This window comes from Cibotium barometz, chromosome 13, assembly GCF_041138505.1.
Source record: "Cibotium barometz isolate CiBa-2024 chromosome 13, ASM4113850v1, whole genome shotgun sequence".
In the NCBI taxonomy this organism is placed as follows: domain Eukaryota; kingdom Viridiplantae; phylum Streptophyta; class Polypodiopsida; order Cyatheales; family Cibotiaceae; genus Cibotium; species Cibotium barometz.
This window is the reverse complement of record NC_141058.1, coordinates 53549152-53576378: the sequence shown is the minus strand read 5'-3', so window position 1 is coordinate 53576378 and position 27227 is coordinate 53549152. Positions and strand designations below refer to the sequence as shown.

The following is a 27227-nucleotide window of genomic DNA, read 5'->3' as shown; positions in this document are numbered from 1 at the left end:
TATGGAATATGAGAAATTCATCAAGAAGGCAAAAGTAAATCCACACAAACCTCAGACAGATGAAGAGGACTGTGTCAGATATCTCAATATTGTGATTCACAAGCATACTTGTGTCTTCAGGGGCAATGTCACAATAAACCTCATCCTCTCCATGCATGGACACATCTACTATCATTTGACCTGTCACATTCTGATAAAGCTTTGAATTGGATGCATGGAGAATTTCAGCTTGCTGAGAAAGAATGGCATCCTCTGTAATCTTCTCTTGCTCTCTCTCTTTCTCAACTTCTTCTTTGATATCCTGAGCTTTTCTTGTACCATAAGTATGAGAAATATCTTCAATAACAACTGATTGTTTGGGTTGTCTTGCTGGAGGGATATTAAGAATTTCAAAAGCTCTCATATCTTGAATTGGAATGGGCTCCAAAGCTTTGTCAAACTTATATCTAAGTCTGGACACAAGCACAAAATCTTTGCTCATAAGAGTGATCCTATGAGCAAATGCAGCAGCAATGTATCCATCATTCATAAAGTCGATTAAAAAATCTTCAGCAGCCTCTTGAAGACACATAAGGGCCTGTGACTCCCATCGGACTTTATCAAGATTTGTGTTTCTCATTTTGCCAACTAACCTTTCTGATATGTCCCTGACAACCCGAGTAAATGGCAGTCGAGGGATGAGAAGACTAGTAGATTTCTGTGCTGCTCTGATCTCTCTTAAGGACTTCACTTGATAGTTTAATCTCTTTCTTGCTGTTGCCCTTGCACGAGGCTTTGGAAGAGGCTTTTCTTGTTTGGAAGGTCCTGGTTTGTCCTCAGCTTTTTCAGTCTCCAAAGGTGGGTAGACTTTCCTTGCAGTCTGTTTTGTCCTCGCCATTGAAGTAAAAAAAAGAGACTCGATGGACGTGATTTGTGTAATAAGATAAAAAAATAAAGTGGCCCGAACGAAGCGATAGAGCAAATCCAAGGGTGTTGAAAAGGGATAATCGCTTGATTCGGGAAATCGCACAATCGCTCAGCAGGGTGAAAAAGGAGGCCCGAACGAAGCGATGAGGGAAATCCAAAAAAGTCGGATAAGCTTAATCGCTTGATTCGGGCAATCAAGAGAAAGACGGAACGAAGCGATTGAAGGAATCCAAATGTAGTGGAAACGTGTAATCGCTTGATATGGGTAAGAAATGTAAAAGTAGTTTTCGGGAAAGAAGGTGGACTGATCTCGCTTGATACCGTGTCGGTGAAAAATAGAAATATTTTCAACAAAATTAAACTTTTATACCTCGAATCTATCGTACAATGGATTGTTGGATACACGTGTCATGTAATCATTTTTGCCACGTGGCATAAACGGTCACTATTTAAGGTGTTTTTATCACGCTACAAATATTCTTAAAAGCTCTTACAATTTTTTTCCCCGCTTTTGGACCACTTGTTTTCGTCTAGTCAACCTCTGCACTACAGTGTCTTCCTAGCCCTATTTTGCAAAACTCTATATTTTTTTTTGGGACCTTGGAATTGCCAAAGCCCGCACCAAGCGCAATAGAGGAATTCCAAAAGTTTTGGACCATTCATTTTCGCTTCGTTCGGGCTCATCAGAATTATTCCAGCATTTTTTTCAAATATCTCAATGAGTAAAAGTGTTGCGGGTCGACATGAACTTCTTGAAGAAAGCCCAAGTGAAAGACTCTTGAATGCTATTTTGCAAGATGGTCATGATATGAAGATATTCGTAGATGCAGTGGAGATATTCAATCCAAGGTTTTCTCTTTCAGATGTTTTGTTGAAGCTTAAGGGCATTCTTGAAGAGGAGTATAAACAATTTGAAATGTCAATTGAAGCTGATTGTATTCATATCGGAGACAATGATTTTTGTCACCTTACCGATTTTACACAGCTGTCAGTGGTGGTGGAGAAAGCCAAAGTTACAAAGAGGTTCAGTAGATTTTCGAATAGAACCTCTTTCACATACCCTTCATCCATTTCTTGTCCAATCCATAAAAAGCATTGCAACCTTGTCCCCAAGGATGTCTCCTTTCTTTTCTTCCTATTTTTGAAAGCAGAAATACAAGATAAAGAGCAACAACCAGAAATTGATGCAGAGAATGAGGAAGAAAACTTTAATGTCACAACAGTCTCAAATTTAGAGAAAAGTGAGATTTTAGAAGAGGAAGAAATTGATGTTCAAGCTGAGGAGAGAGAAAGTGTCAATCTTGATGTTGCAGAATTTAGGGCTTTCACTATAACTGAAGAGCCCTCAGAGGAATCAAGCATATCTGAATCCTCAATTACTGTTCCAAACCTTCCTTTCTTCTATATCAATGAGAAAGATTTTATTTCTCTGCCCTATCTTCAATGTCTCTTCAATATCAGAGAAGACTACTGTATTGCAGCAATTTCAGAAGCTTGTGAAGTGACCAAAGACTTTATTGATACAGAAGTAGAGTCAAAGGAAGAGTTTTTGGCACTTGATTTGCAAACATCTGACCACTCATTTATCCCTGCTACTACTGATGCCCTTGCCTTGTGCCTTAAAAAAGTGGATGAGGGGAAACCTTCACTTAGAGATGAGGATTTTGAGGACAGGCTGATTGAGTTAGGTATTGAGTCTTTTGGCAGAGATTTCAAGCTTCAGGCAGATTCTGATAAAGTGGAAAGGTTGGCTCATGCAACTTGATGAAAGACAAAGTAGTAATTGAGGATGAGTTGCAGAAGGTAGCTTCCATTTAATCTTTTGTAAAATGTTATTGTGATTGTTATTTTTTTAAATTGAGGTTTTTGTCTTGTAGATTGAATTGCTTGATAAGGATGATTTTCTAGGAAGAGCTAGAGGCAGCAGAGTGAAAGATACAGACACTAGGTCAAGAAGGCCTTCATCTGCTCTCATGCACTACTTACCTACATTGGATAAGGCTGTGTTCTGTGCATTCCACATGAACTTCTCTGAAGATGCTGAGTTGCCAATATTTGCCATGAAGGTTTTGTCAAGGTTCATGGGATACACTCCCCTTCAAATAAATGCTAATAAGGTTTTGCTTCTAGAGAGAGCTGCTGCTCTTAGAATCTTTGGATATGCTGCAGGTTTCAATGCCTCAAGAGCAAGATACTTTCTTTGCTACTCTAGCTATGCAGCTGCACAGCTGAGGTGTCAGATATCAATCTTCTTGGAGGTTATAGAAGGAGAAAATTTTTGAGATACAGAGGTGATATGCCAAGTAGTCCCAAGAGAATCAAAAACTAATGTACACAATATTTTGCAAGGACTGATTATATTTCAGCAAATATTTTGTAAGAGATACAAATGTGTTAGTAAATCATTAGTCTCTGTCTTGAGGTGTTTGTGTGATTTCAGATTGCTGGGTCTTTGATCTCATCCTTTGTAATTGCCTCCTGTAGAACCAATTGAATAATTCTTTAAGTGCATTGCTTCTTCTTTGACCACCTCCTTCTGGTACATCTAAAAAAGGAAGTTCTCACTTGATAGTGAGACTTTTCCATTCCTTGTGTATTCCACGTTGCAAGGGGTCCTTCTGTAGCAAAATATGGTCCACGCAAGTAAAGAATATGCTACAAAGACAATTTTTTGTTAGTAAATTTAAGAAATTACACTTTAATTTTAACTATTTTGATAAGTCTGAACACTCACCAAGTAATAAGTTATGTCTTTTTCTCCCCAGGCATCTATGATAGCTTTGATCAAAAGCTTTATTGCTTTTTTGAAATCATCTGCATAAGTATTTGAACCAACTTGTTGTCTTAGGACTTTGAAAAAATTGTCGAGTTTTTTCCAAACTTCCATACGTTTGTTGGCTACATCTGGTCTACTTTTGACATTTGTGGTCTACTTTTGACATTTGACATTTGTGGTGATGACACATAGCTGTTTCCAGCAGTTCCACATTGCATTGACTTGTTTGGTGTCATGGTTGCTAAAAAATCTTCTCGCTTTTGCTCCTCCCATTGAAACATCTTGCAAAACATCACCTGTACCTCCAGAAAGAACAGGATCTTTTTTAAGGTGCACTTCCCCACCATGGAAACCCATTTGAGAGAGCAAGGTTTCGCATTTTTCTATGCACTCATCTGCAAGTTTAGTCGGCTTAATAGAATATGCATAGTCCAGATGAAGTTGAGCAATTTGTCCAAGATTCTTATCTCTGCATGCAATGTACATATATGCACATTTTTTAAATGTATTGGTAGAATTAGATCCCATATTTTAATAGAAGTTGGATAAGCGACAACATTCACATTATTTCTGGATGGTGGTTTTCCAATCTCATTTTCTCCAAGCCATTCTCTTGTCCCTGTGCTTGCCATGCAATAAAGACATGGATATTTGGTATTTGCTCCTCCACATACACCAAACATACACTTCAATGCCTTGAGGTCGGCACTCAAATGCCATTCCACAATGAAATCACCTATGTCGTCTACATGAAGGTGTTCACCTGTATTTTGGCTCTGAATAACTGAAGGAATGTCTGTTTGTGAGAAAAGCCACTTTAACGTTTCATGACTCTCTACTGGTACATGAGCTGATCCAATCCACCATAGCTCCATTTCTGACTGAGTTTTGTGGTATGGAGAATCAAGCTTACCTTGACTATAGTCCAATGCTTTATTCATTAGGGATATAGATATTCTTTCCATTTTTTGACATTTTTGGATTTGACCTTCATCTAATTTTAAAACAAATACAAGTTTTCCTTCACAATCTATTTCTCTTATGTTGTAATATCTCACCATAAAAGATTGGACTTTTCTAATGTTCATCCAAATATTATTATAAACGTTGTATTCAAAAGACGATTTTTTTTTTGTCTCTCATATGGCATTGTTCCCTCAATATGGAAACACTCTCCGAAATGTTTAGAAATTTCCTCATTTAACAGAGTTCTATATTTTCCAACATGGTGAGGTCTAGGCAACCCAAAAGCTTTGATTTTGTAATACTTAAGGACCCTGAACCAGGTTTTAGAGATGGCTCTGTATCCCTTTCTACTCACTCCCACTGTGTCACAAACTTCTTGCATTTGGGAAGGCTGGACTAATAAGTCCATATCTTTTAATAGATGTTGAAAGACTAGTTTTTTTTGAGTTTGATTTTCAAGAAGTTCCAAAAGTTTCAAGATATCCGACCTATTCATAAGCTCATTCAAAAATCTTACCCTTTCCTGAGCATTAGACATGTCAAATCCTAGAAGGTTAGTAACATGATCTCTTACAAGCTTTAACCTTTTTTTTCTTTGTCCAGATCTCTCTGTTAAGTTAACTACATCCCGCATTCGTTTTACTCGTGCTCTTAACCCTATTGGAGTTTCTTTTAAGGTTTTCAATTGATCATTTTCTTGTTTCAAAGACACTATTTTTTTTTCAAGTTCTATAATTTTTGTTGCATTCAAAGATGAAGTATTTTGAAGATATGTAGTATATTCTGCATAATTAATATGTGATTGAGATAGTCTTGAACTATAACCAAGTAAGCCATCCACCCCATCACCAACAAATCTAATCAAATCATGTGGTGTGTGAAAAGAAGGATACCTTCCTGTTCTGGGATCCGGTGGATATAGACTTCCATCTGTCCATAGGTCAATATGCTTCTTTCCTTCGTTGCGAAGATGTTGAGCTTCATTTGCACATGAAAGGGATCTTTTGGTAGACACTTTGTGTAGTTGCATACTCTTGGTTGAGCTTGATATTCAAATGAAACTTACGATTAGATGTATCACTCATTACTAACAGAGCTATTAGAACATGAGAGACACAGAAGAATGAGAATAAGATGTAGCTTGTGAAATTCTTAGAGAAGCAGAGGAGTGAAATTTTTTTGGAGAATGGATGAGAGCGCGTTTGGAGGGAATGGTCATTTTGCCCGCGAAGTCACTAAAAGAGGACAAATTTCGAGACGAGCCATTAAAGAGTAGCATGAAAACGATATATTTTTTTAGATTTTAAAATATGTACTTAGATACGTGTTCAATCAGATAGATACGCTTTAAATATCCAAAACGGCAAAATTTGGAGCCGTTTTGACCGTCAACATTCTCCTAATTAGCAAGTTAGCGAAATTCCTTACACAGCCCATTTTGAGATGTTTTTGGCCCTAATGTAGAGAACTTCGTTTGGGTCATACTCGTAGAAGAACTTTGTCTCCTTCCTTGAAGATCCTTTCAAACCTCTCTTGGTGTCAGCATAATGCTTTTGTCGATCTTGAGCAGCTTTAATATCCTTTTGGATTGCCTTGGTTTGTTCCTCCATCTCTTCGAGCATTTTCTTGGATGCCTCAACTCTTATGGTCGTACAATCACTACAGTGGCAAAGGGTGATAGTGTGAGAGGGAGAGAGGAAGGAACTCCAAACACTGCTAGCTAACCATCACCATTCTAGAGCATAGGTGGAGAGAGGAAGATCATGGGTTGACAGGGCATAGAGAGATAGAGAGAAAGGGTGCTACTGGCCACATTGCAAGTTAGTAAGATAGAGAGGATATGATTCATGGAGAAGCTCTGATTCTTGGGTCTTAAGTAATGTCTCTTAATGTTTTGAGGGTTGCAAACTTGGGTAGCTACTAGTAGAAATAATGTTCTTGAACATAGATGCCATTGCTATGGGCCAAATTATGGGATCCTATATATGACTCTTCGATGTTCTTTGCAACAGTCCATATACGACTCTTGCAAACTTCGAGATGTGGACGCATCTTGCTTGGAGTTATTTAGTCAATGTTTCTGATTAGATAGATTGAGATCTCCTCTAACAATGTATCTCTAGTCTGACATATAGTTGTTTTAAATATATAGATACGATGAGTGATCACACCCGTAAAGTGAAGCTGGCGATCATCAAGACTTTGCTACGAGGCACTGGACTTTCTGGAGATACACTGTTAGAGGCCATGGTAGATTATGTGGAGATCGATGATGCGGGTTTACATGGCGCCATCGAGATTCTTTGGAGACTCAATATGCCCATACGACCTGGAGAGGGTACATCCTCCCAGCCACATGCAAGAGTGGAGACTTCTTCTCATGCACACACTACAGCGCATCGGTAAGCTTCTCGATTGATAAAGTAGTAATGTTATCCTTTTTTTACATATAGAATTCTTAATATATATATCCTTTTGATGTCTTTGTTTGCTTAGGACTCCTATCCCAAGCACATCACATCACGAGAGTCAGCGGCTTACTCTTGATGTACCTCCTGGTACTCAGGTGACACCTGATTCATAGGCTAGTGGCCGTTCGTCCCGTAGGTATATCTTTTATGGCGATTACGGATTAAATATCAAGTACTTTTTAAGAACTCACATCTCAATATATCGTATGTTTGTATTGCACGTAGGCGTCAGCGGGGCAGAGTGGCACACTACTAGTGCACCCACCAATGCCCCCACCAGTGCCCCCACCACTGCCGATGCGCACGTGCACTGGCACTTTGGGTGTCACATGCGACATCACGCCTGACGGGGGTATCCTTCAGGTTGGAGCTGGCATCGCCTTCAGACGTTGGATGAGAGACCTTTGCATGTCTTATCTACAGCGAGTTCATATACCATGGCAGTAAGTATTATTTAACATAAAGAATATGAATTATAGTTTTTTATTTGAATTACTAACTGACTTTATTTTGCAATACAGCGATCAACTTGAGGATGACAAGAAATATGTCATCAACACACTGGAGACGGAGTTTGGGACAGGATGGAGTCGGAAGTGGTTGCTGAAGCAAATGTGCAAACTCATGAGTCATCGACGTGATAATGCACGGTAAGTAGAGAAAGGGAGAAATGAAACAAAATGAAATGCTATATTTACATCTTCAAAAGGCCAAAATGACCTATGACACCAAAAAGTTACCACTAGAGAGCTCTGATACCAATGTCAAGTAGAACAGCAGTACTGATGGTTTGTTGCGGAACAAGCGTGAGATCATACATATCTGTGGTCTCTCAATTTGCATTCATGAGGCGGCTGACAAGCATGGGGCCCATACTGCTGTCGCATACATCAAAGCTGGGGTGACCATACATCAAAGGTGGGGTTACCATAGTGTCATAGAGAGAGAGAGTAGAGCTAGAGTAGCAAATGGGTAGCGTGGGGGGTACTGTGGCTAAGGGTACTGCGGGTACTCACTGAGGGTGCTGCTGGAACTATTGCTATGAAATGCTAGAAGACTACTGGCTTCGATGGTCTATTGCTAGGCCAAGTCGATCCAGGGAGAACAATGCTTGGTTGCGGGTACTAAAGGTTGAGATGCTGATACTGGGGTTGAAATGCGAGATAGAAGCCTTGGTAGAGGAGGGAAATCGAATCCCAATACGAACTTTCTTTCAGTGAACTTGAAGCTGAAATTACCCTGTACACAGCTAGAGCAAGAAAAACGAGTCTGAGGGGAATCGAACCCCGACACTAGCCATATGAGGCTATGACCACGAGACTCCCCACCACCCACCCTTGTTAGTAAGTTTTCAAAAGAATAAAAATCATGACTTCACAATGAATTATTTTGAGATTAAATCTTACCGAACATAGGTTGATCTGTGAGTTGACACGTAAGACTAATAGTCCTCATCGTCATCTCTGAGATTAACCGTCAATAAAATTTCATCTTCATTATCCTTGTTGACTTCTTCAAACTCCTCCATCGTTAAATCTGTGTTGACATTCATTTCCTTCGTAGGCTCGACATCCATTGTAAATTCCTCTTCGGTGTCTGTAGTGGTCAGAGTCTGGATCATTGTCGTTCTAATCATCTACAATGTCATCGTGATCGGAAAGAAGAATTCTACACCTCTTTGACGTCGATGGCAGCCCTCTATACAATGGAAAAAATGCTTGCAAAAGCACTTCTAATTTGCTGTTTTACTCTTTGGACGCTTATACTTTCTATCTTTAGGATCCAGGTTGGGGGCTTCAATTTCTTTCATTTCCTCAACATTGTTTCACACGATTCTCCAATTCGACCATTGCAAGGCATCATCCTTGACATCAAAAGGGCACTCTCTGACAGTTTTTGCTCTGTCAGCACTTTCTGCCCACTGCAACACAAAGTCAGCCACATCCTGTTTCAGAAAATTTTCCCACTGCCCCTCAGTCTGCTTCTCCACTTCAGGAAGGATCACATAGCATACAGGATCATTAGAGTACATTTTATACAATGAGTCATCTAGCACAAGTGTATTTGTCTTATTGAATTTTGGGAAAAGATGCCAGAAGGTATCAAGGTTTTTCAAGAACATTGGCCTAGGAGGAATATCAAAGCGCCAAGGGCAAACATGGCAAGCGGTTTGCGACAGCCATCCACTCATGTATTTCTTGACTTGAGACATGCACTTATCCATGGCTATCTCCAATTCCCTGCCTCTATGGGAGGTCCACACAAATACCTCTGCAACCTGACTCATTGCAAGTAAGAACACCTTTGTATCCTGCCGTATGTAATAGGTGATGTTCTCATCCTCACGGACTTTGGAAAAGTACAGCGTTGCGACATTTGGGGGAATCTCTGTCCTGCGCTTATCATGCACGCACAGAAGAACCTTGTTGAAGTCAACAACGACGAAGCATCAAAACTGATAGCGTGGAGGACAGTGCTCAATGTGCTCTACCTCATCAGTGGGTGGTAGGGTTTTCGAGCCAACAACTTGAATTTCAACTACATGCACAACAATTAAGATGGTCAGGACATGCACAGACACACTGAGACAAAGGACTTATATATTATATTGCCGCAAAATAATGCGGCTAGCATGAGCAAAAAGCTACAAAGTTGCAAGAAGCTAAAGCTTCTTGCATGCTCGGGCTTTGGGGAAAATTGGGTTAGTACTTTTCTTGGGGTCCTGAAGAGTCCCATCCTTCACCTGCCTTTTCTTCTTCTTCCGCAGCTCTCCTGCAACAAATTGGAGGGTCTCTTCCATATCTGGGTCCAACTTCTCTTCAGTATGTACACCTTTGACGGTGCGGCTTGGCTCTCCAGTTGGAGCACTAACATGACTTAATGTCTTAATGACATCAGTACCTGGGATAGCAATAGGAAATCAAGTTAGGAGCACATGTAGTTAATATGATCATAATGATCATGGATAATCATGTCTGAGGATAACATGTTACAGCAACCAAAATTACCTTGTGTAATCTAAGAACCAGGTGTCTCCCTCAGGATGCCTCCATCACTAAGCACATTAGTTTTTTCAGTAGACAGACTACAACCACCCACCATGTTTTTGTATTTCATCATCAAGGCGTCTAGGTCGAAGGGGGCGTCCACATCATGCATGGACAAGGTGGAAGCGGCAGGGTCCACCCCCTCGCCAGCCTCTGGCTCACCTGAGACATAACAGACAATTACTGTACATATCAAAAGTAGCATGAATCCTGTTCTATGAAAGAGGCATGCCTTACCTATGGACTCCTCATATGCGTTCCCAAGTGCCCAACATCTTCCTACAAGTGGTATCTCCCACACGAACAGTCCGGAACAATGCACTTGGGCTTAGTCGCACAGACAATGGAAAAGCAAAAGGGGTGGTAATTTGGAGACCCTGTCCCAAAAAAGGGACTGTACACACTTATCAGGGTGCTCATACGATGGCCGCACAAGAACCAAAGGTCGATGGCCCACTGTGTGGTCTACATGCACCGCTACGTGGACACCCATGCTGCCTCCTCTGACGAGATAAGGTACATGCATACCACTCCTTTCCCTATTAACGCGCACCGTACTTTTCCCCCAGAGCCATGCAGGCCACTAACCCATAGCCTTCGCCAGCACACCGTCCTTTTGACTATGCCTTGCGCAGCTCCCACACCCGTACCCCACAGCTATATAAACCCTTGGGGTGCTCCATGGACAGCATGCAATTCTGTGTAGCATATACTCTGCCGTGTCGCTGTCTATACTTGGATGAATTTGTGCTTGTTTTTTTTATGACATCTTAATCTACTCTAAATCAATGGAAGAGCATGAGGAGCATGTGCGTAGAGTTCTGCAATTGCTGCGCAGACACAAACTCTTTGCCAAGAAGAGCAAATGTACTTTCTTTACTCATCAAGTTGAGTATCTTGGGTTCATCATCTTTAAAGATGGCATTTTAGTAGACCCTGCCAAGGTCAAAGATATTCTGGAGTGGCCACCCCCTAAACCAGTTTGTGAAGTTCGTGGGTTTTTGGGAATCACGGGATGGTATAGGATTTTTATCAAAGATTATGCCTTGGTAGCTGCACCTTTGACGGATCTTCTTAAGAAGGATTGCAAAATAGTGTGGCTGCCAATCCATCAGAACCATTTTGATCAGCTCAAGGTCATTATTACTTCTGTCCCAGTCCTGAAACTTCTTGATTTCACCAAGGAATTTGAAGTGGTTACTGATGCCAATAGTCTAGCACTTGGTGGTGTCTTAGGCCAAGAAGGAAGACCAGTCGCTTATACTTCCCGCAAGTTGAAGAAATATGAAGCAAATTATGCAACCCATGATTTGGAGCTCTTTGCAGTTGTTCATTGTCTCAAATTATGGAGACATTATCAGTTGCTCATTGCCTCAAATTATGGAGACATTTTCTCTTGGGGAGAAAATTCCAGCTTGTAACTGACCACAAAATTCTAAAGTGGATCTTCACCCAGCAGCTAACCTCAATATGCGGCAAAGGAGATGGATTAGAATTCTGCAAGAATATGACTTCGACATCAAATTCTGCCTTGGGAAAGATAATGTGGTAGCAGATGTACTTAGCTGTAAATCTTTCTTAAGTGCAATTTCAATGCCAAATAATCCCATAGTGGTTAAGCTGGAAGAAGTCTCATCTCATGATCCAGATTATCCCAGACGATGATGAAGTTAGTAGAATAAGGGGAAAATTCAGAGAAAGAGAAGAATCTAATCGAGGGATACTTCACTCATAAAGAAAGCCTCTACTTCAATCACAGGCTATGTATCCCTAAGGATCCTGCTTTAAAGAAACGAATCCTCCATGAAGCTCATGATAGTCCTGCTGTGGACACCCAAGCTATGCAAAAATATTAAATGCCGTAAGAAGGAGCTTTCATTGGGTAGGCTTGAAAAATGATGTCCTTCCGTACTTGAAGCAATGTCTCTCATGCCAAAGGATCAAAGCTGAAAGGGTCAAGATGCTTGGGAAACTTCAACCCTTCGATATTCCCCAAATGAAGTGGGAGTGCATTAGTATAGATTTTGTCACAAGTCTCTCCACTGTACAAGGAGGATATGGCTATATTCTAGTAGTAGTGGACTTACTTACCAAAGTAGCTCACCTTATACCAGCAAAGAAGACCTTCAAAGCTTTTGATGTTGCTTGAATATTCATCAAGGAAGTCTTCAAACTTCATGGTCTCCCAAAAAGGATAGTAAGTAGCCCCTTCACTACCATGACACCATGCCCTTACTGTGTAGCTTAATGTGCTCTGACACCGTGCCTTTATTGTGTGGCTAACTTCCAACACTCCTTGACATATATACAAACAAAAATGGTTTTGACCTTGGAATGATTTTGTGTCGATCTGGTGTCATTTTCTTTAGTTTATATTGTGGTTGCATTTTGTGGACTCTTAAGAAAGTGATGGTTTGAAAGTGCTTGTCTAGGTACTAAAGTACTTGTCAAGTGGTTTAAAAGTACTGGTCAAGTGGTTTGAAAGTGCTTGTCAAGTGGTTAGAAAGTGCTTGTCTAGGTATTGAAGTGCTTGTCAAGTGGTTTGAAAGTGCTTGTCTAGATACTAAAAGTGCTTGTCTGAAGTGCTTGACAAGAATTTCTCAAGTGGTCTGAAAGTACTAAACATGTGCTTGTCTAGGTACTAGAAAGTGCTGGCTAATTGCTGTGGCTAACTGCTGGTCAGGTAATCTGAAAGTGTTTGTCAAGGTGCTTAAAGCGCTTGTCAAGTGGTCTGGAATGCTTGTCTAGGTACTAAAAGTACCTGACAGGTGCTTACCATGTGGCCTACAAGTGCTTGTCAAGTGCTTGTGTAGGAACTTCAATTGTTTTGGGAAGTGTTGGTCAAGTGGTCTGAAAGTGCTTGTCTAGTTACTTAAAGTGCTTGTGTAGGAACTTCAATTGTTTTGGGAAGTGTTGGTCAAGTGGTCTGAAAGTGCTTGTCTAGTTACTTAAAGTGCTTGTCTAGATACTTAAAGTGCTTTTCAAGTAATCTGAAAGTGTGTAGATCCCAGAAGTGCTTTTGCAGGTACTAGAAGTGCTTGTCAAGTGGTCTTAAAGTGCTTGTCTACTATACTAAAAGTGCTGTCAAAGAGTTGAACGTGCGAAATAGTGCTTCTACGCATTGTGCTAGCTTGAAAGTTAGAACTTACAAGTTCTCCTCTGGGGAGGGCATGCTATTATAGATTTGTTCAAATACATCATTTGACAATTCATATACATTAGGCTCACCTTCTACCGAGCACATCGAAAACCTGATACATTGTAGCAGGTGGGAGTAGATAAAAGCAGGGGGCTTGTCATCCAAAAGAATGTAGGTGTCATCTTGGCCATTTACCTTGTCGTAGAAGAGTCCCTCAACAACAAATGAGTTCTTTTGAATACGGTTATGCGATTCATGATGGTCAAGCGCTTGGTTTTAGTGCTCTTCAAGATGTAGAAGTCTGCACCTGGCTCTTTTGCATTCACTGTGAAGTTCTGGCCAACCATCAAGGCATCACTTAGGTCGTCATGGTGGCCAACATACATGGGGCTCCTGGTAACTCATCATCGCTGGATGCTTCTCCATGGTTTTGAACATTGACAGTCAGTTGTATTCGCAAGTACTACCACCTCTCAACGTGGTCCTTGTTTACACATCTCCTCCATTGGCCTTTCATGCACACATGGCAAAAGCAGGACAATGGTCTGCACCGTAGCTCGTGCATATCTGATTGACTGTAGTAGCCGTTGACACAGTGGAAGGATCGAGACCCTTTGATCCGCATGCAATCCCACTCTCTATCTCTGTCTACATCACCGAGCTTGACCTCCCAGAATCTACGATCGACTTTCTTCCCTGTCTCAATGGACACTCTTTCCTGAGGGTTGCGTTGAGGAATGCCACCACACTTGAAGCGTTATGTAACACCCATCCGTCATATTTCAGCTGCTCTTGTGTGAGAGCTCTTTTGAGCACCACACCAGCCCCATCGTGCTGGCCCTCCCCATGGTGAGATGCGAAGAAACTGTGCATCATCTCAATACCTGTCAAATTGAAGTATCAGGCTACAAAATAGAAAGGACGCCTTGCTTTGAATTGTGAAGCAGCGCCATCAGACCACACCCAGTGTCGCTTGACACTGCATCCTTGAGCTTTCAGCCACTCATTGTGCAAAATAAAGTAGTGCTGCACAAACAAAGTGTCGTGGATTTTGTCATCAGAGATGTAGAAGTGGGTTGTCTTCCGAATGGTACCAAGCACATCATGCAGGTACGAAATGTGGACCAAGATTGTCACCTGAGTTGAATACCAATGCATTGAGTGAATTTCATTCTGCACCTTGAAGGAGTAATTCTTTGCAAAATCCACTACCGACACCACTACATCATCCAAACACTCTTTGAATTGTTTAGCTTGCCATCTGTACTTATAATTGTGTTTGATGAAGTTTCCCAATTTGCTTTGAAGCAAGGAAGTGAAAGTCCTCGGGCTGACTTGGCGAACAACAAGATCTTTCTGAGTTTTTGCTTAACCGTTCTCATCCACTTCCTGTGTAGGAACGTCGTCAAAAAGCTTGATAGTCATCATAGAGATGTCACCGCTTTTTTCATGTGGACACAAGGAGATCTGTTTAATGCCACAATGTTTGCATGTACCCAAAAGACATTGTCTACGGTGATAAGCACAGTCAATGGGTTTTAGGCACAGTACAGACTCCCACAGGTCTGTTAAGCTTGGAAATGTGGCATTGGAGGCCGCGCATTGCACTGTTCCATCATGAGAACTGCAAACAAGGCAGCTGCAACTGCATGGCCGGCCATGTTGCCCATATCTTCCCTAGCGCATCTGATTAAGAGATTCCTTGAAGTAGACAAGCTGCACATGGTATTCACAACAACAAGTGTTGCGGTCCTTCAACTTGCGTACAAAGTATGGTTTTAGACCCTCAAAACATCTTATGGAGATTCTTATGTTAGGATGAGCCACTTGGAACCGCATATAGAAGTCCCTCTGTGATAAAGAAGACAAATTTAGACACACTATCAAGCATTATAAATCATTCTGAAGCAACCTATAGCATTGGTAAGCATTATGACGCACTTTCAATCAGTGTAAAGCTATGACTTTGGGTAAAGCTCTTAGACACACTTAGTAGCACTTTCTGTACCTGGCAGCACTAGTAAATGGTTGTAAAGCACTATAAAGCACTGTCAGGCACCTGCAAGCACTTAGAAACTTGAGGATCCATTTAGATGAACTTGGAATTTCTTGGAAGCACTAGGAAACACTTAGAAGCAATTGGAAACACTAGCAAACACTTAGAAGTAAGTAAAGCATGTGGAAGCACTTGGAAGCACATGGAAGCACTTTGAGGCACATGGAATCACTAGCAAGCACTTAGAAGCATTTGGAAGCACTTAGAACCACTAGCAAGCACTTAGAAGCACTTGGAAGCACTTAGAAGCACATGGAAGCACTAGCAAGCACTAGAAGCACTTGCAAGCACTTGCAAGCACTAGCAAGTACTTACCAAGCATTTAGAAGCCCTAGCAAGCACTGGGAAGCACTTACAAGCACTTACAAGCACTTGCAAACATTTAGAAGCCCTAGCAAGCACTTGGAAGCAGTTAGAAGCTCCTGTTATCACTTCTGAAGCTCTGTTAAGCCATTGCGAGCATAAGCACTTGGAAGCATTTGGCAGAACTCTCAGGTACCTGGCTGCTTTTTGAAGCACTATTAAGCACTCAGAAGCAACAAAAGGCACTTAGAAGCACACAGAAACATTTCGATGCACTTGGAATGATATAAAATTACTTGGAACCACTATGAACCACTTAGAAGCACTTGTGATCACTTGAAGAAGTATGTCAAGCACTATAAAGCATGGTTAAGCAATATAGTGCACTGTCGGGCACTCATAAGTGGTCTGAAAATGCTCAGAAGCACTAAGATGCACTCATGACTTTTGAATTTCTTGGAATCACCATGAAGCACTCAGAAGCATCTGAAATCAATTGTAAAGCTTCGTAAAGCACTATAGTGCATGGTTAAGCATTGTAATGCACTGTGAGACACTTGCAAACATTTGGAAGCATGGTAAAGCACTCTAATGCCCTATCATACAAAATTTTAGTACTGTCAAGCACTCTAAACCACTGACATTTAGAAATCAGTATCGTATAGAAGAGCATATCCGGATACACTATCAATCATATGTGAGGAGGGAAGGTGGAAAAGGGAATGAGCCATACCAAAATGGAGGGAAGGTGGAAAGTAGACGTTGTCATTAATTAATGACAAATGGAGGGAAGGTGGAAAAGGGAATGAGCCATACCAAAATGGAGGGAAGGTGGAAAGTAGACGTTGTCATTAATTTGTCATTAATAGCGTTGTTTTCAGAGCCCAAAAAGAGGATTTCGTATCTTCCAGCTTGAGTTTTTGAAATAAAAAATGGAACAAAATGTCACTATTTTGGACCCAAACTTTAATGTTAGCCATCGTAAACGTCTAAATTAAGCCGTTTTAGCCGTTCGCCACTAAAATAGAACCGTTAAGAAGACATTTAGAGGAGACAAGAATGCCATACTTTTGTATACGTGTCAATTCACAATTGGATAATTTCTTAATCCTTAGATTAACAAACGGCCCTTTTCTAGCCGTTTTTGGCCCTAATGATCACTTGGGAAATATAAGAAGCTCAGCCCTAGGTATTGTGGTCCCTATACAGTTATCAAGTGTCTAGGTAAAAGTGTCTATAAACTCCAGCTCCTAGCCCATATTAAAGTCCTAGCCCATATTAAAGTCCCAGCTCCAGCTCCCAGCCCATATTAAAGTCCACAATGTATTTCATGTAAGTTTGTTAAAACCTTATGTACCCAGTCTCGATCATATTTTTGATGATGAACAAGTTGTAATCCCTACTCAAGGAGTCCTTGAATTATAGCCTAGTAGGATCATAGATTCTAGGGGAAGGCAACTCCAAGGAAATAGAACCTAGTAGGATCATATCCACGATGGAGGTATGTGTTGATTTCATTTCGCAAATGGTTCACATTTATTTTTGCATTTATTTGTACAATAATGCCAAAGACGATTTATAAAAAAGTTTTATACATGAATCAATTCCATACAAGCCAAACCGGCTCTCTTATTCTTTTTCTTATACTGTCGATGATCTAGAATTCAGCCTTCCAGCCTCTATATGCTAGGAAAAACCCTATGGGACTATACACCTCATCGTCGACCACTGGCAATGACTCATGCCGGCCTGTCGCCCTCTCAGGCTCCGTCACTCGATCCTCCCGCCTCTCATAGGGATGTCTACGGACTAGGGTAGGCTTATTCACCGCACTAGCTTGGGCCCTCAGAACTAGACAGCATCATAATCTCTTGCCTCAATCGGCGAACCTTATTCTCCCAATGGTATGAGGGATGCCTTGGGCCATTCCCGAGATTTTCTAACGATGCCGCCCGGCTACAGAAGCACGGAACGGAGTTAGCATCGAAGCCAGGGAAAAACTTGCACTCTTTCTCTTAAAGATAATAATTTCAATACAATTCATTGAATACAACATCACTTCAAATCGTAGCTTCATACAATTTTATTTCATTATTTTAAAAGGAAAAGATACACATTTATTAACACTAATATTAAATAAAACTTTTCTTTAAAAGATAACCAAGTAACCTGGCCACCATTTCCTTGAGGAGCTTGTTAGGAGCATCTTCTCTAATCTCATTGTTGTGCGCTCCTCGTCGCGAAGCAATATTCTGGCATTTCCAGGATAGTGCCATCTTGGACGTGGCATTGTAGGGCTCGTTGTTGCAGTCAAAATTCTCCAGGCAGATCTCAATTCCAAGATCGTTTGCTCACCGTCGTATGAGCAAAAGACCACAGCGCATGAACCCTCTCTAAGGCCAAAACCTCTTGCTAGGTGCTAGTGTAAGTCTCCTCACACACCGCACCCGGGGGGGGGGGGGGGGGAAGAGTTAAGGACATTGTCTTCTAACAAGGGGGGAGTATATGCTACACGCAGAATTGCATGCTACCCATGGAGCACCCCAGGGGTGTATATAGCTGTGGGGTACGGGTGTGGGCGTTGCGCAGGGCACAGTCAAAAGGATGGTGTGCTGGAAAAGGCTGTAGGTTAGTGGCCTGCAAGGCTCTGGGGGAAACGTACGGTGGCGGTTAATAGGGAAAGGAGTGGTACGCATGTACCTTATCTGAATAGACACATTTATGTGTTCTATCTTTTACCATCTTATATGTGTTTGTGGAATGCACCGTTGTATGGGACACTTAGACTCGTTTCATATATGTTCATTTCATTGGTTCATTGCATATATGCATTATGTGTTAATTAAGTTTTTCCCAATGGTTTTTTCTTCCAGATAGGAGACATGTTACAGTTTGTATATCGGTCCTTCTGTGTGGGGATAATTGGGGGATGCCTAATTACCACTATGTTCGTAGCATGGCACTTGTGTGATTCTGAATATTCCATGTGTAGGACATACAAATTTAAGGAAGGCTAGAACTGAGTGTTAGATTTAATGCTTATGTGTTGTTCTGTAATGTGTTTGCATGGATAACTTGTAGGTTGGTGAGATTGATGAGATTTGTTCTTGTAAGGGTATGGCTAGGACATGATGACAGTGATTTGGAGTGAGCAATTATCACGGGAAGGTTTTCCTTTTAGTATTTTGGATTTTGTAGGATAACTAATAATTTTGGTACTTTGGTCGTGGTATTTACTACAAGATATTTTTGTACTTTGTTAGCCGCTCACGTTTACTATATATACGTGGGCATGAACCCAGGAATTTGGTTACACGTGAATCAGCCCTTTGGGGGTTTATATGTGTTTCTCCTTAGTGATTTCGATAGGAAGGATTTATTTATGCTTTTAATAAAAGAAACTCCTATTTTATGTAAAGGGCAAGCCCATGCAAGAGCATGCAACTATTTTTGGCATGTGGGCTATTTTTGTGAATAAAGACCAAGAAGTGGGAGTATGCCGATACTTCTTGGGGGACAAAGATTTCACCCAATAGTGTGTTGAAGGCTATCTCATGTTTTTATTTATTTTTATAACATACCCATCTTCACTAATAAAGAAATATCCATGCAATAGATGAATTTACAAGTTTTTATGGTATAAAAATCAATGATTTCATTAAATGAGGCATTTCTACTTAGAATATTCAAATTTTGAGCCCAAATTTAAAATCTGCACATGATTTTACCCTAATATAGGATTTTATAGTATCCAAAACGAACACCAGCTCAAGCTTATACGTAAATTTTGGTTATTTTTAGTTTTTAAAAAAAGTGACGACCTTTAAACCTTAATAATGCATGATCGGGCGTCCGATTGACCAACGGTCTGCACCCCAATGACGAGGGGAACATCCTGGATTTAAAAAAAAATCGCCCCCAGGTGGTCTAGCATGCAAATCGAGGCCGGTGCCCCAAATTTGGAGACTCCTCCCCAAAAAAGGGACCGTACACACTTACTAGGGTGCACATACAATGGCCGCACAAGAACCAAAGGTCGATGGCCCACTCTGTGGTCTACATGCACCGTTATGTGGACACCCATGCTGCCTCCTCTAACCTCAGACCAGATAAGGTACATGCGTACCACTCCTTCCCCTATTAACCTACACCGTACCTTTCCCCCCAGAGCCATGCCACTAACCCACAGCCTTCGCCGGCACACCATCCTTTCGACTGTGCCTTGCGCGACACCCACACCTGTACCCCATAGCTATATAAACCCGTGGGGTGCTCCATGGGCAGCACGTAATTTTGTGTAGCATAGACTCTGTCGTGTCGTTGTCTATATCGCCATCTATCCCTGCACAGTGTACTTGCTACAGTGCAGCCGCCCCTCTCTTAACACCCCCTCATTTGCCACTTTTCAGATAAGGCAACTTTCCTCTCCTCCACCCTTGTTTAGAAGGCAGTGTCCTTAACTCTTCTCCCCTCCCCCCCCCCCCGGCGTGTGAAGAGACTTACAGTAGCACCCTTCTTCCCTTCAGCAAAAAGTTTTTGTTAAGGACATCTCACAAATTACTCTTCTCCCCCCCCCTCCCCCACCCCCCCTCCCCCCCACCCCCCGGCGCGTGTGAAGACTTAGTGAACTATCTTAAGTGTTTCCCCTATTTTGGAAGGGGGAACCTTACAATTTTATGCTCAATCTTGTTAATTTGGTTCAATTGTATTGTTTAGATCTCGTTGTACATGAGTTTTGATTTTTTTTTCATTGAGGTCCTGTGTTAGAATTCCATCAATGTTATTGTCGGGGATCATGCTAATGTTCAACCAAAGGGTCTGGAACCATCTCCTTTGTGGAAGCTACAGGAGAAGAAAAAAAGCTATCGATGTGGTCTATGTGCCCCAAATAAAGAGAAACTTGCTCTCAGTTGCTCCAATAATAGATCGTGGCCTTGAAGTACACTTCAAGAAAACACAAGCAAAGATTCTAGATGTTGACAAGAAGACGATTGGCAAAGCTGTGAGGAATAACAATTTGTAAAAGTTGAGTCCTCTTACAGTTGTTGCAAACAAGGGCAGAAGCAAACTTTGGCATGAGCGATTTGGTCACATCGGATTTGCTATGCTAAAGGAGATACAAAAAATGGGGATGGTTAAAAATTTACCTGCTTTTGCAAAATTTGAGGAGCCATGTGAAGCTTTAATGATGGGCAATCAACAACGAAAGACATTTCCACAAGAGAGCAGCAATCAAGCAAAGCCTCTTCTAGAGATGGTACATGCTGATCTTTGTGGTAAGATGTCTACTATTGCATTGGGAGGATCTTCTTACTTTATGCTGCTAGTCGACGATTACAATAGGAAGATGTGGGTTTATTTCCTTTGTGATAAGGCTGAAGCTTTTGGCAAGTTTAAATAGTGGCATTTATTTTAACATCATTTCAGATGATAAAACGGACATCACATGTCCCACTATGACATGGGATACTCTTGTTAGTGAGACCCTGCCACACAAGTTGGTGTAATCAAGATTGAGTCATCATCTTAGAAATTAGAGAGGAGAGATTAATAATCTTTAAATAGTCAAAGCTTTTGAGAAGCACCCGAATGCGCATATTTGAGAGTGTAGAGAGGAGAGGTTAATAATCTTCGTGCAATCTCGAATCTTTTGAGAAAGCATGTAATGTACATAAAAACCTTGCCACGGCCGGGTGGCAAGACTATGTCGAGGCATCTTATAAATATATAGATATACATATATATATATCAGTGCGTGCCCATGTGTTTTGAAGTAGTGCTAAAGGCATGTCATAAATATATGGTGGTGTGTGTCCCTTGTATTGAAGATTATATTAACACAAGAGGTAATGAGTAGCAAAAGCATAAAGCAAGAGAATGATTCTTCATTAGGTGATGGTCCTTATGTAGGCAACAAAACAACATAAAAGGGAGCATTGAAATAGTGGAGAAATGGAGGTTGAGTAACAGACCATGCTTTAAACCTAAAGTCAACCTTGAAGAATGGATATCACATGGAGAAACCAAATCTATGAGTGAGGGTGATGAAAAGCCTACATTTTGTATAGGTGGAAAGAGACCTAACCTTGAGAGGGCATTTAGCTCTATTTCAACTCTTGAAATGCCTACATCCTGTACAACGGTACTTGCCTCAAGTGTAGACTTATCATCTATGAATAATATGATGAACATTACGGTTGCAAAGTTGAAAGGGAAGCAACAATGTCTTGATGAGACAAAAATTGCATTAGAATAGTAAAAAACAAGGAGAGATGAGCAAGTTGGGGTGCTGCGGGGACCAGCAAGATATTGGAAAGGTTGAAGAAGGATATGGAGGAGTTGCAGCCGAGTTGGTTCCAAAAGAGGACAAGATTCTTAAGCTCAAGGCCATCATATCAGTCAGAAAAGGAGGCATTGGGAGACATGCACTACAAGCCATGGGAGGTCTAGCGAGGGGGTTTAAATTATCTAGCGTCGCTTATACAATGATGAATACATCGCTTAAGTGACATATTGTTGCTTAAGTGACGTCTAAATTTTTTTTAAAAAAAAATTCGTCACTTATATGACGTTTTTAGAGCTGTCGTTTAAGCGAATGTCTAAAACAACTCTTTTAGCGACATTTGCATACTGATATGCGTCGCTTAAGAGACAGCTAAAAAATTTATATCCTCGGCCTAGCCGTGGGAGAGAGATTTGTTTATTCGAGGTGCGCGTGGATAGAGGGTCTCTTGGACTAACAAATAGGAGGGGAGCTACTACAAGGCAGCTAGACTTGACAAGGTTTATGTAAATTTCTCTCTTTCTAATTTGTCTTTTGTTTTGATTGCTCTCTTGACAAGTCTATTCTCATTTCTGATCACTTCCCTCTTGTTTTCAAATTTATGCAAGATGTTTTGGCTGTCTTGGCCCCTTGGTTTGCTTGAGCACTTGGTGAAAAATGAGATGAATTATGGGATTGTGGACCTCTCCTATTTATACTACCCTTCAGGGGCAGTTGGCCAGCATAAAAGCAGGCGGCCAGCAGCACATTCCCATGACTGAGTATTTTCAGCATTAAATGCTCAAATAAATACCAATAAATGCTGCATAAATTCCCTAGCAAGATGGGGAGGCAGGCGCTTGCTTCTAGAAGACTGGGCATAGTCTTTGCCCACAATCCATCGATTGGGCAGGCTGTATGGGCTGCCCCATACTTGCCCTATAGCCCCATGAAGGTTGTAACCTCCTGAAAATGGCCTTATTCTTGCCTTAGGGTTGTCCCACAGCCCTTGCATGGCTGGTGGGTCCAGCCTGGGCCTTACTGGCTCACATGGGGATGGTTTCACACCATTCCCATGCCCATACTAAGCTCCGGGGTAGCCGTATGGGCTGGCCCCTTGTCCTAAACATAGTCTACTGAGTGATCTGGCATCCGGTACCATACCAGATACACAGAACCACTGACATCATTCTAGAGGGAGACTCACAGCACGGACTGGCAATGTTTCATGTGCAGGATAGTGCACATCTGGCTTTGGACTCATGTGCAGGACAATGCACATCTGACCTCGGACGACGGAGATGGATCCCTGGCTGACTCGTCCTGGGCTCACATGGGACCAGTTCACCATCCGAGGTCCTGCACCTTCTGTACAGAAATGTCTACGTGGCATCCAAGTGTGGGATGCACATGACAAAGGTCCAAGCTCATTAAATTTTTTTTAAAAAAATTCTTGGACCTTTGATAAAAAAAAGGGATGACCAAATGCCATCAGCCCCCAAACAGTCGCCACGCACGCACGATGGGGAAAGAGGAGGAGTATGTGTGTGTTTTTATACTACAGACCGAGAAAGGAGGAGGAGCTTGTATGGCCTCTAATTAACTTTCGTCACCCATGGGCGATCGACATGTTTTGGTCTCTTTGTTTTTTTTACAATTTTTGCTAATAGTTTTTAGCTTTTCTCATGGTTGGAATCCATCTGATCGTTTTACTTGGTCTTTGATACTATCTTGTGCTTGGACATAGTATAGATATCCATTCTTTCCTAAGAAGTGAGGTGGTGGTCGAGAGTGTTCATTCTTAAACTCCTCGTCTTCTTTTTGTATCCTCTCACGTCGTTCCCTCTCATCTTGTTTACGGATTCTCTTATGGCTCTTATAGCATTTACGTTTAGGTCCGCTTCAAGGGATCTCTACTTGAACCTCCCTTCCTCTCAAGAGTAGGCATGCCTTTCCTAACTCTTCCTCAGGGATTATCACATCATCATCAAAATCAGAGTCCCATCCATCTTCCTTATCAGCATCATTAGTAGATTCGAGTGTTAAATCCTCTATTGAGACTTCCTCTACATGCAATGCTGTTGTGGATGCATCCCCATAGTACAAATCATCTAGAAGGTCACGTGGTTGTACCATTGTATAGGAATAATGCCATATCCATTTGAGTCACAAAATTAAATTGTCTTAGGTAAAGCACATGTCGATAATGTTGCAAGGACATGACTCCATTCTAGGGGATCAATTAAGTGCTCAGGGAAGGGTTGTGGAATGTATGCCTCATCAGATACACTTCGATTACCCTTAAGTCTCTCAGTGTTGAAATCCTTACATGAGGCTCCACACATCCACAAATCTTCTTGCCCATCTGACAATGTAACTCTTGAGCCCTCAGATGAAGCCGAATCAAACTCATCTATTGGAGACCGCATTACATCACGATATGAGTGATTCTTTAGGTTGACCATGTTCTCGTGAGTGAACATGCAAGGAGCTAGAGCTCCTCCACCAGCTGGGGGTGCAGAGAATAGTTGAAAAAGAGGAAAAAATATTAATTTTCTACTAATCCTAATTAGCAAAATGACTACAAGATAATGAGCTCACAAATTGATGGATTCTAGCCTTGGCTCTGATACCATGTTAAAATTACAGCAATGTGATGAGCTATGGTGGATCAAATGCTAGAATCAACATCATTAATAAAGTGATTAGATGATAATTAAGATGTGATTAGTGAGTAATTAACAAATAGCTTAATGTAGGCATGGATAATAAAAAACTAGCAAGTTCTCTTTAGGCCAATGCCTCAATTTATAGAGTTTACATCCAAGCATCTAATCCCATTGATTTCTCCTTTATTCACTCCACCTCTTTTGCTTGATTCTCTCCACCTCTCCCAGAATATCTCCACACCTCCTAAATCTTCTCATGCTACCCTTTATTCTCTCTCAGTAGATTCTTCACAAGTTCTCTCACATTTATAGATTCTCTTTTACAACCTCTATCCAAGGGCTTGTTCCCGCACACACCCTATTCACGTGTATATTTCAACATAAAACACATTGCATCAACAAGAAAAATGATGTTTCATTATCATTTAAAAATTACAGCAGCACATTACATAGCTTTTTAGCCTGGACTACAAGCAAGGCTATTTAGCACTTTCCAGGTTACAAGAAAGCTAAACAAGTTTCTTGTGGCACTTTGGTTTGGGGAGTTTACATTTAGGTGGTTGCTTTTGAGTTTTTTTTCCCAGCAGATGTGGGCTCTTTGTTCTTTTTACCTACAGATACAGACTCTTGATCACTGGCAACCTTCATTTTCTTCTTGGGTGTCACACACTCCTTGAGGCTCACATCTTTGCTTTTCTTTGGCACTTCCATAGGTGATGATTCTTTCTTCTTTTATATGTGGCAGAATCAACTGGCACTTTTATAGCATCACTGAATTTGTTCTACTCTCTAGTTGAATGAACTGGAACTTTTAAATTTTTCTCCTTATGCTGGCTCTCTTCATGCTCGGTTGTATTATATAGTTGTTTTTGCAAACCCTTCTTCTCCAAGCCACCGTGTGGCACATGTTATCATTCTCGGGCTTGCACGATGACCCAGCTTGGGAGTGTGCTGCAAAAAGAGGCAATGCAATAAAGGTAAAAATAAGTTAAATGACGATTCAAAGAGAATTAATTACAACAAGGACATTTCACATAGAATATTAACATGTACCATCATAAGGAGATGCTTCCATAGGAATTTCCTCTCCTTCTACATGGAAATTTTAAAAGTTATCACAAAAAATGAACATTAAACAAACTTGATATGATGATGGATGCCAACATCTAGTACCTGTGCCATTATGGTCATCTAGTTGTGTAGCTCCAGGTGTTACTAACTTCACAACATCATTGAATGTTTTCTCAAATTCAAGTGACAAAAACTTCCTGGTAGATTTACAAGCCATTGAAAAGCAGTGGATGGTATGGGTGTCGACATGGCAACATCCTATATGATAAAAATGCCGCACGCAACACATTCATCTAGGCTAATAGTGCTAATAACAGAACCCGAGTGCATAGGAGGTTTGATAGGAAGGACCGGGATCCTCGTATCCTTCAGTAGTAGATGAGTGATGGTCTCCACAAACCTAAGTTGGGTTGTTGCCACTTCTACATCCCCTGATAGGGTGTCATACTTAGCTTGTCAATATAAAGATTTGTTAGTACTTTCTAGTACAGTGGTTGGGTATCACTTTTTAGTGGCTAGGCACTACTTGTTAGTGGTTGTGCACTACTTTTCAGTGCACAATTGTTGTAAGATTCCTTCTCAGCCTGAATATCAAATAAGCCTCTACTTCAATCCCTTGTAATCATTCTATGTTTCTGAACACAAGAACATATCATTTTTCCTTGTTTTGCCTAGTGAGATAAAAATTTCTAGAGAGTGGTAAATCAAAATTGGGATATTTTTGGATAAATAAATTCTACAAATATCAAAAAAATGTTTCCTTGAAACAGAAAATCAAAATATATTTTTCAATGTGCAATTGAAATTAATTAAAATTGATTCAGAAGACCTTAGCCTAAGGGTCCAGATTTTCAAAAAAAAATTGATTATGGTCCAATTAAGGTTCCTATGGACCAATAAGATTAATTCAAGTGTTGGGACAAGATAAACCCAAAGAATAAAAGAATAAAAGAATTAAACTATAAACCCCCAAAGGGCTGATTCACGTGTAACCAAATTGCTAGGTTCATGCCCACGTATATATAGTAAACGAGAGCGGATAACAAAGTACAAAAATATCATGTAGTAAATACCACGACCAAAATACCAAATTTATTACTTATCCTGCAAAATCCAAAATACTGAAAGGAAAACCTTCCCGATAATTGCTCACTCCAAATCATTGTCATCATGTCCTAGCCATACCGGCTTACAAGAACAAATCTCGTCAATCTCACCAACCTACAGGTTGTCCATGCAAACACATTATACAACAACACATAAGCATTAAATCTAACACTCAGTTCTAGCCTTCCTTAAATTTGTATGTCCTACACATGGAATATTCAGAATCACACAAGTGCCATGCTACGAACATAGTGGTAATTAGGCATCCCCCAATTATCCAGAGAAGGACAGATATACAAACTTTAACATGTCTTGTCTGGAATAGTAGCCATCCTCAAATGCATTATATCAACTGGCATATGTTTGAAAGTAAGATTGGATGAGGTCACGATAGGCACGAAAAAACCATTGGGAAAAACTTAATTAACACATAATGCATATATGCAATAAACCA

General features: G+C 40.9%; 1 pseudogene; it reads left to right on the top strand.

The window, feature by feature from the left end:
• Positions 1–6805: 6805 nt before the first annotated feature.
• On the top strand, positions 6806–7773 carry LOC147632841 (uncharacterized; annotated as a pseudogene).
• Positions 7774–27227: the final 19454 nt, after the last annotated feature.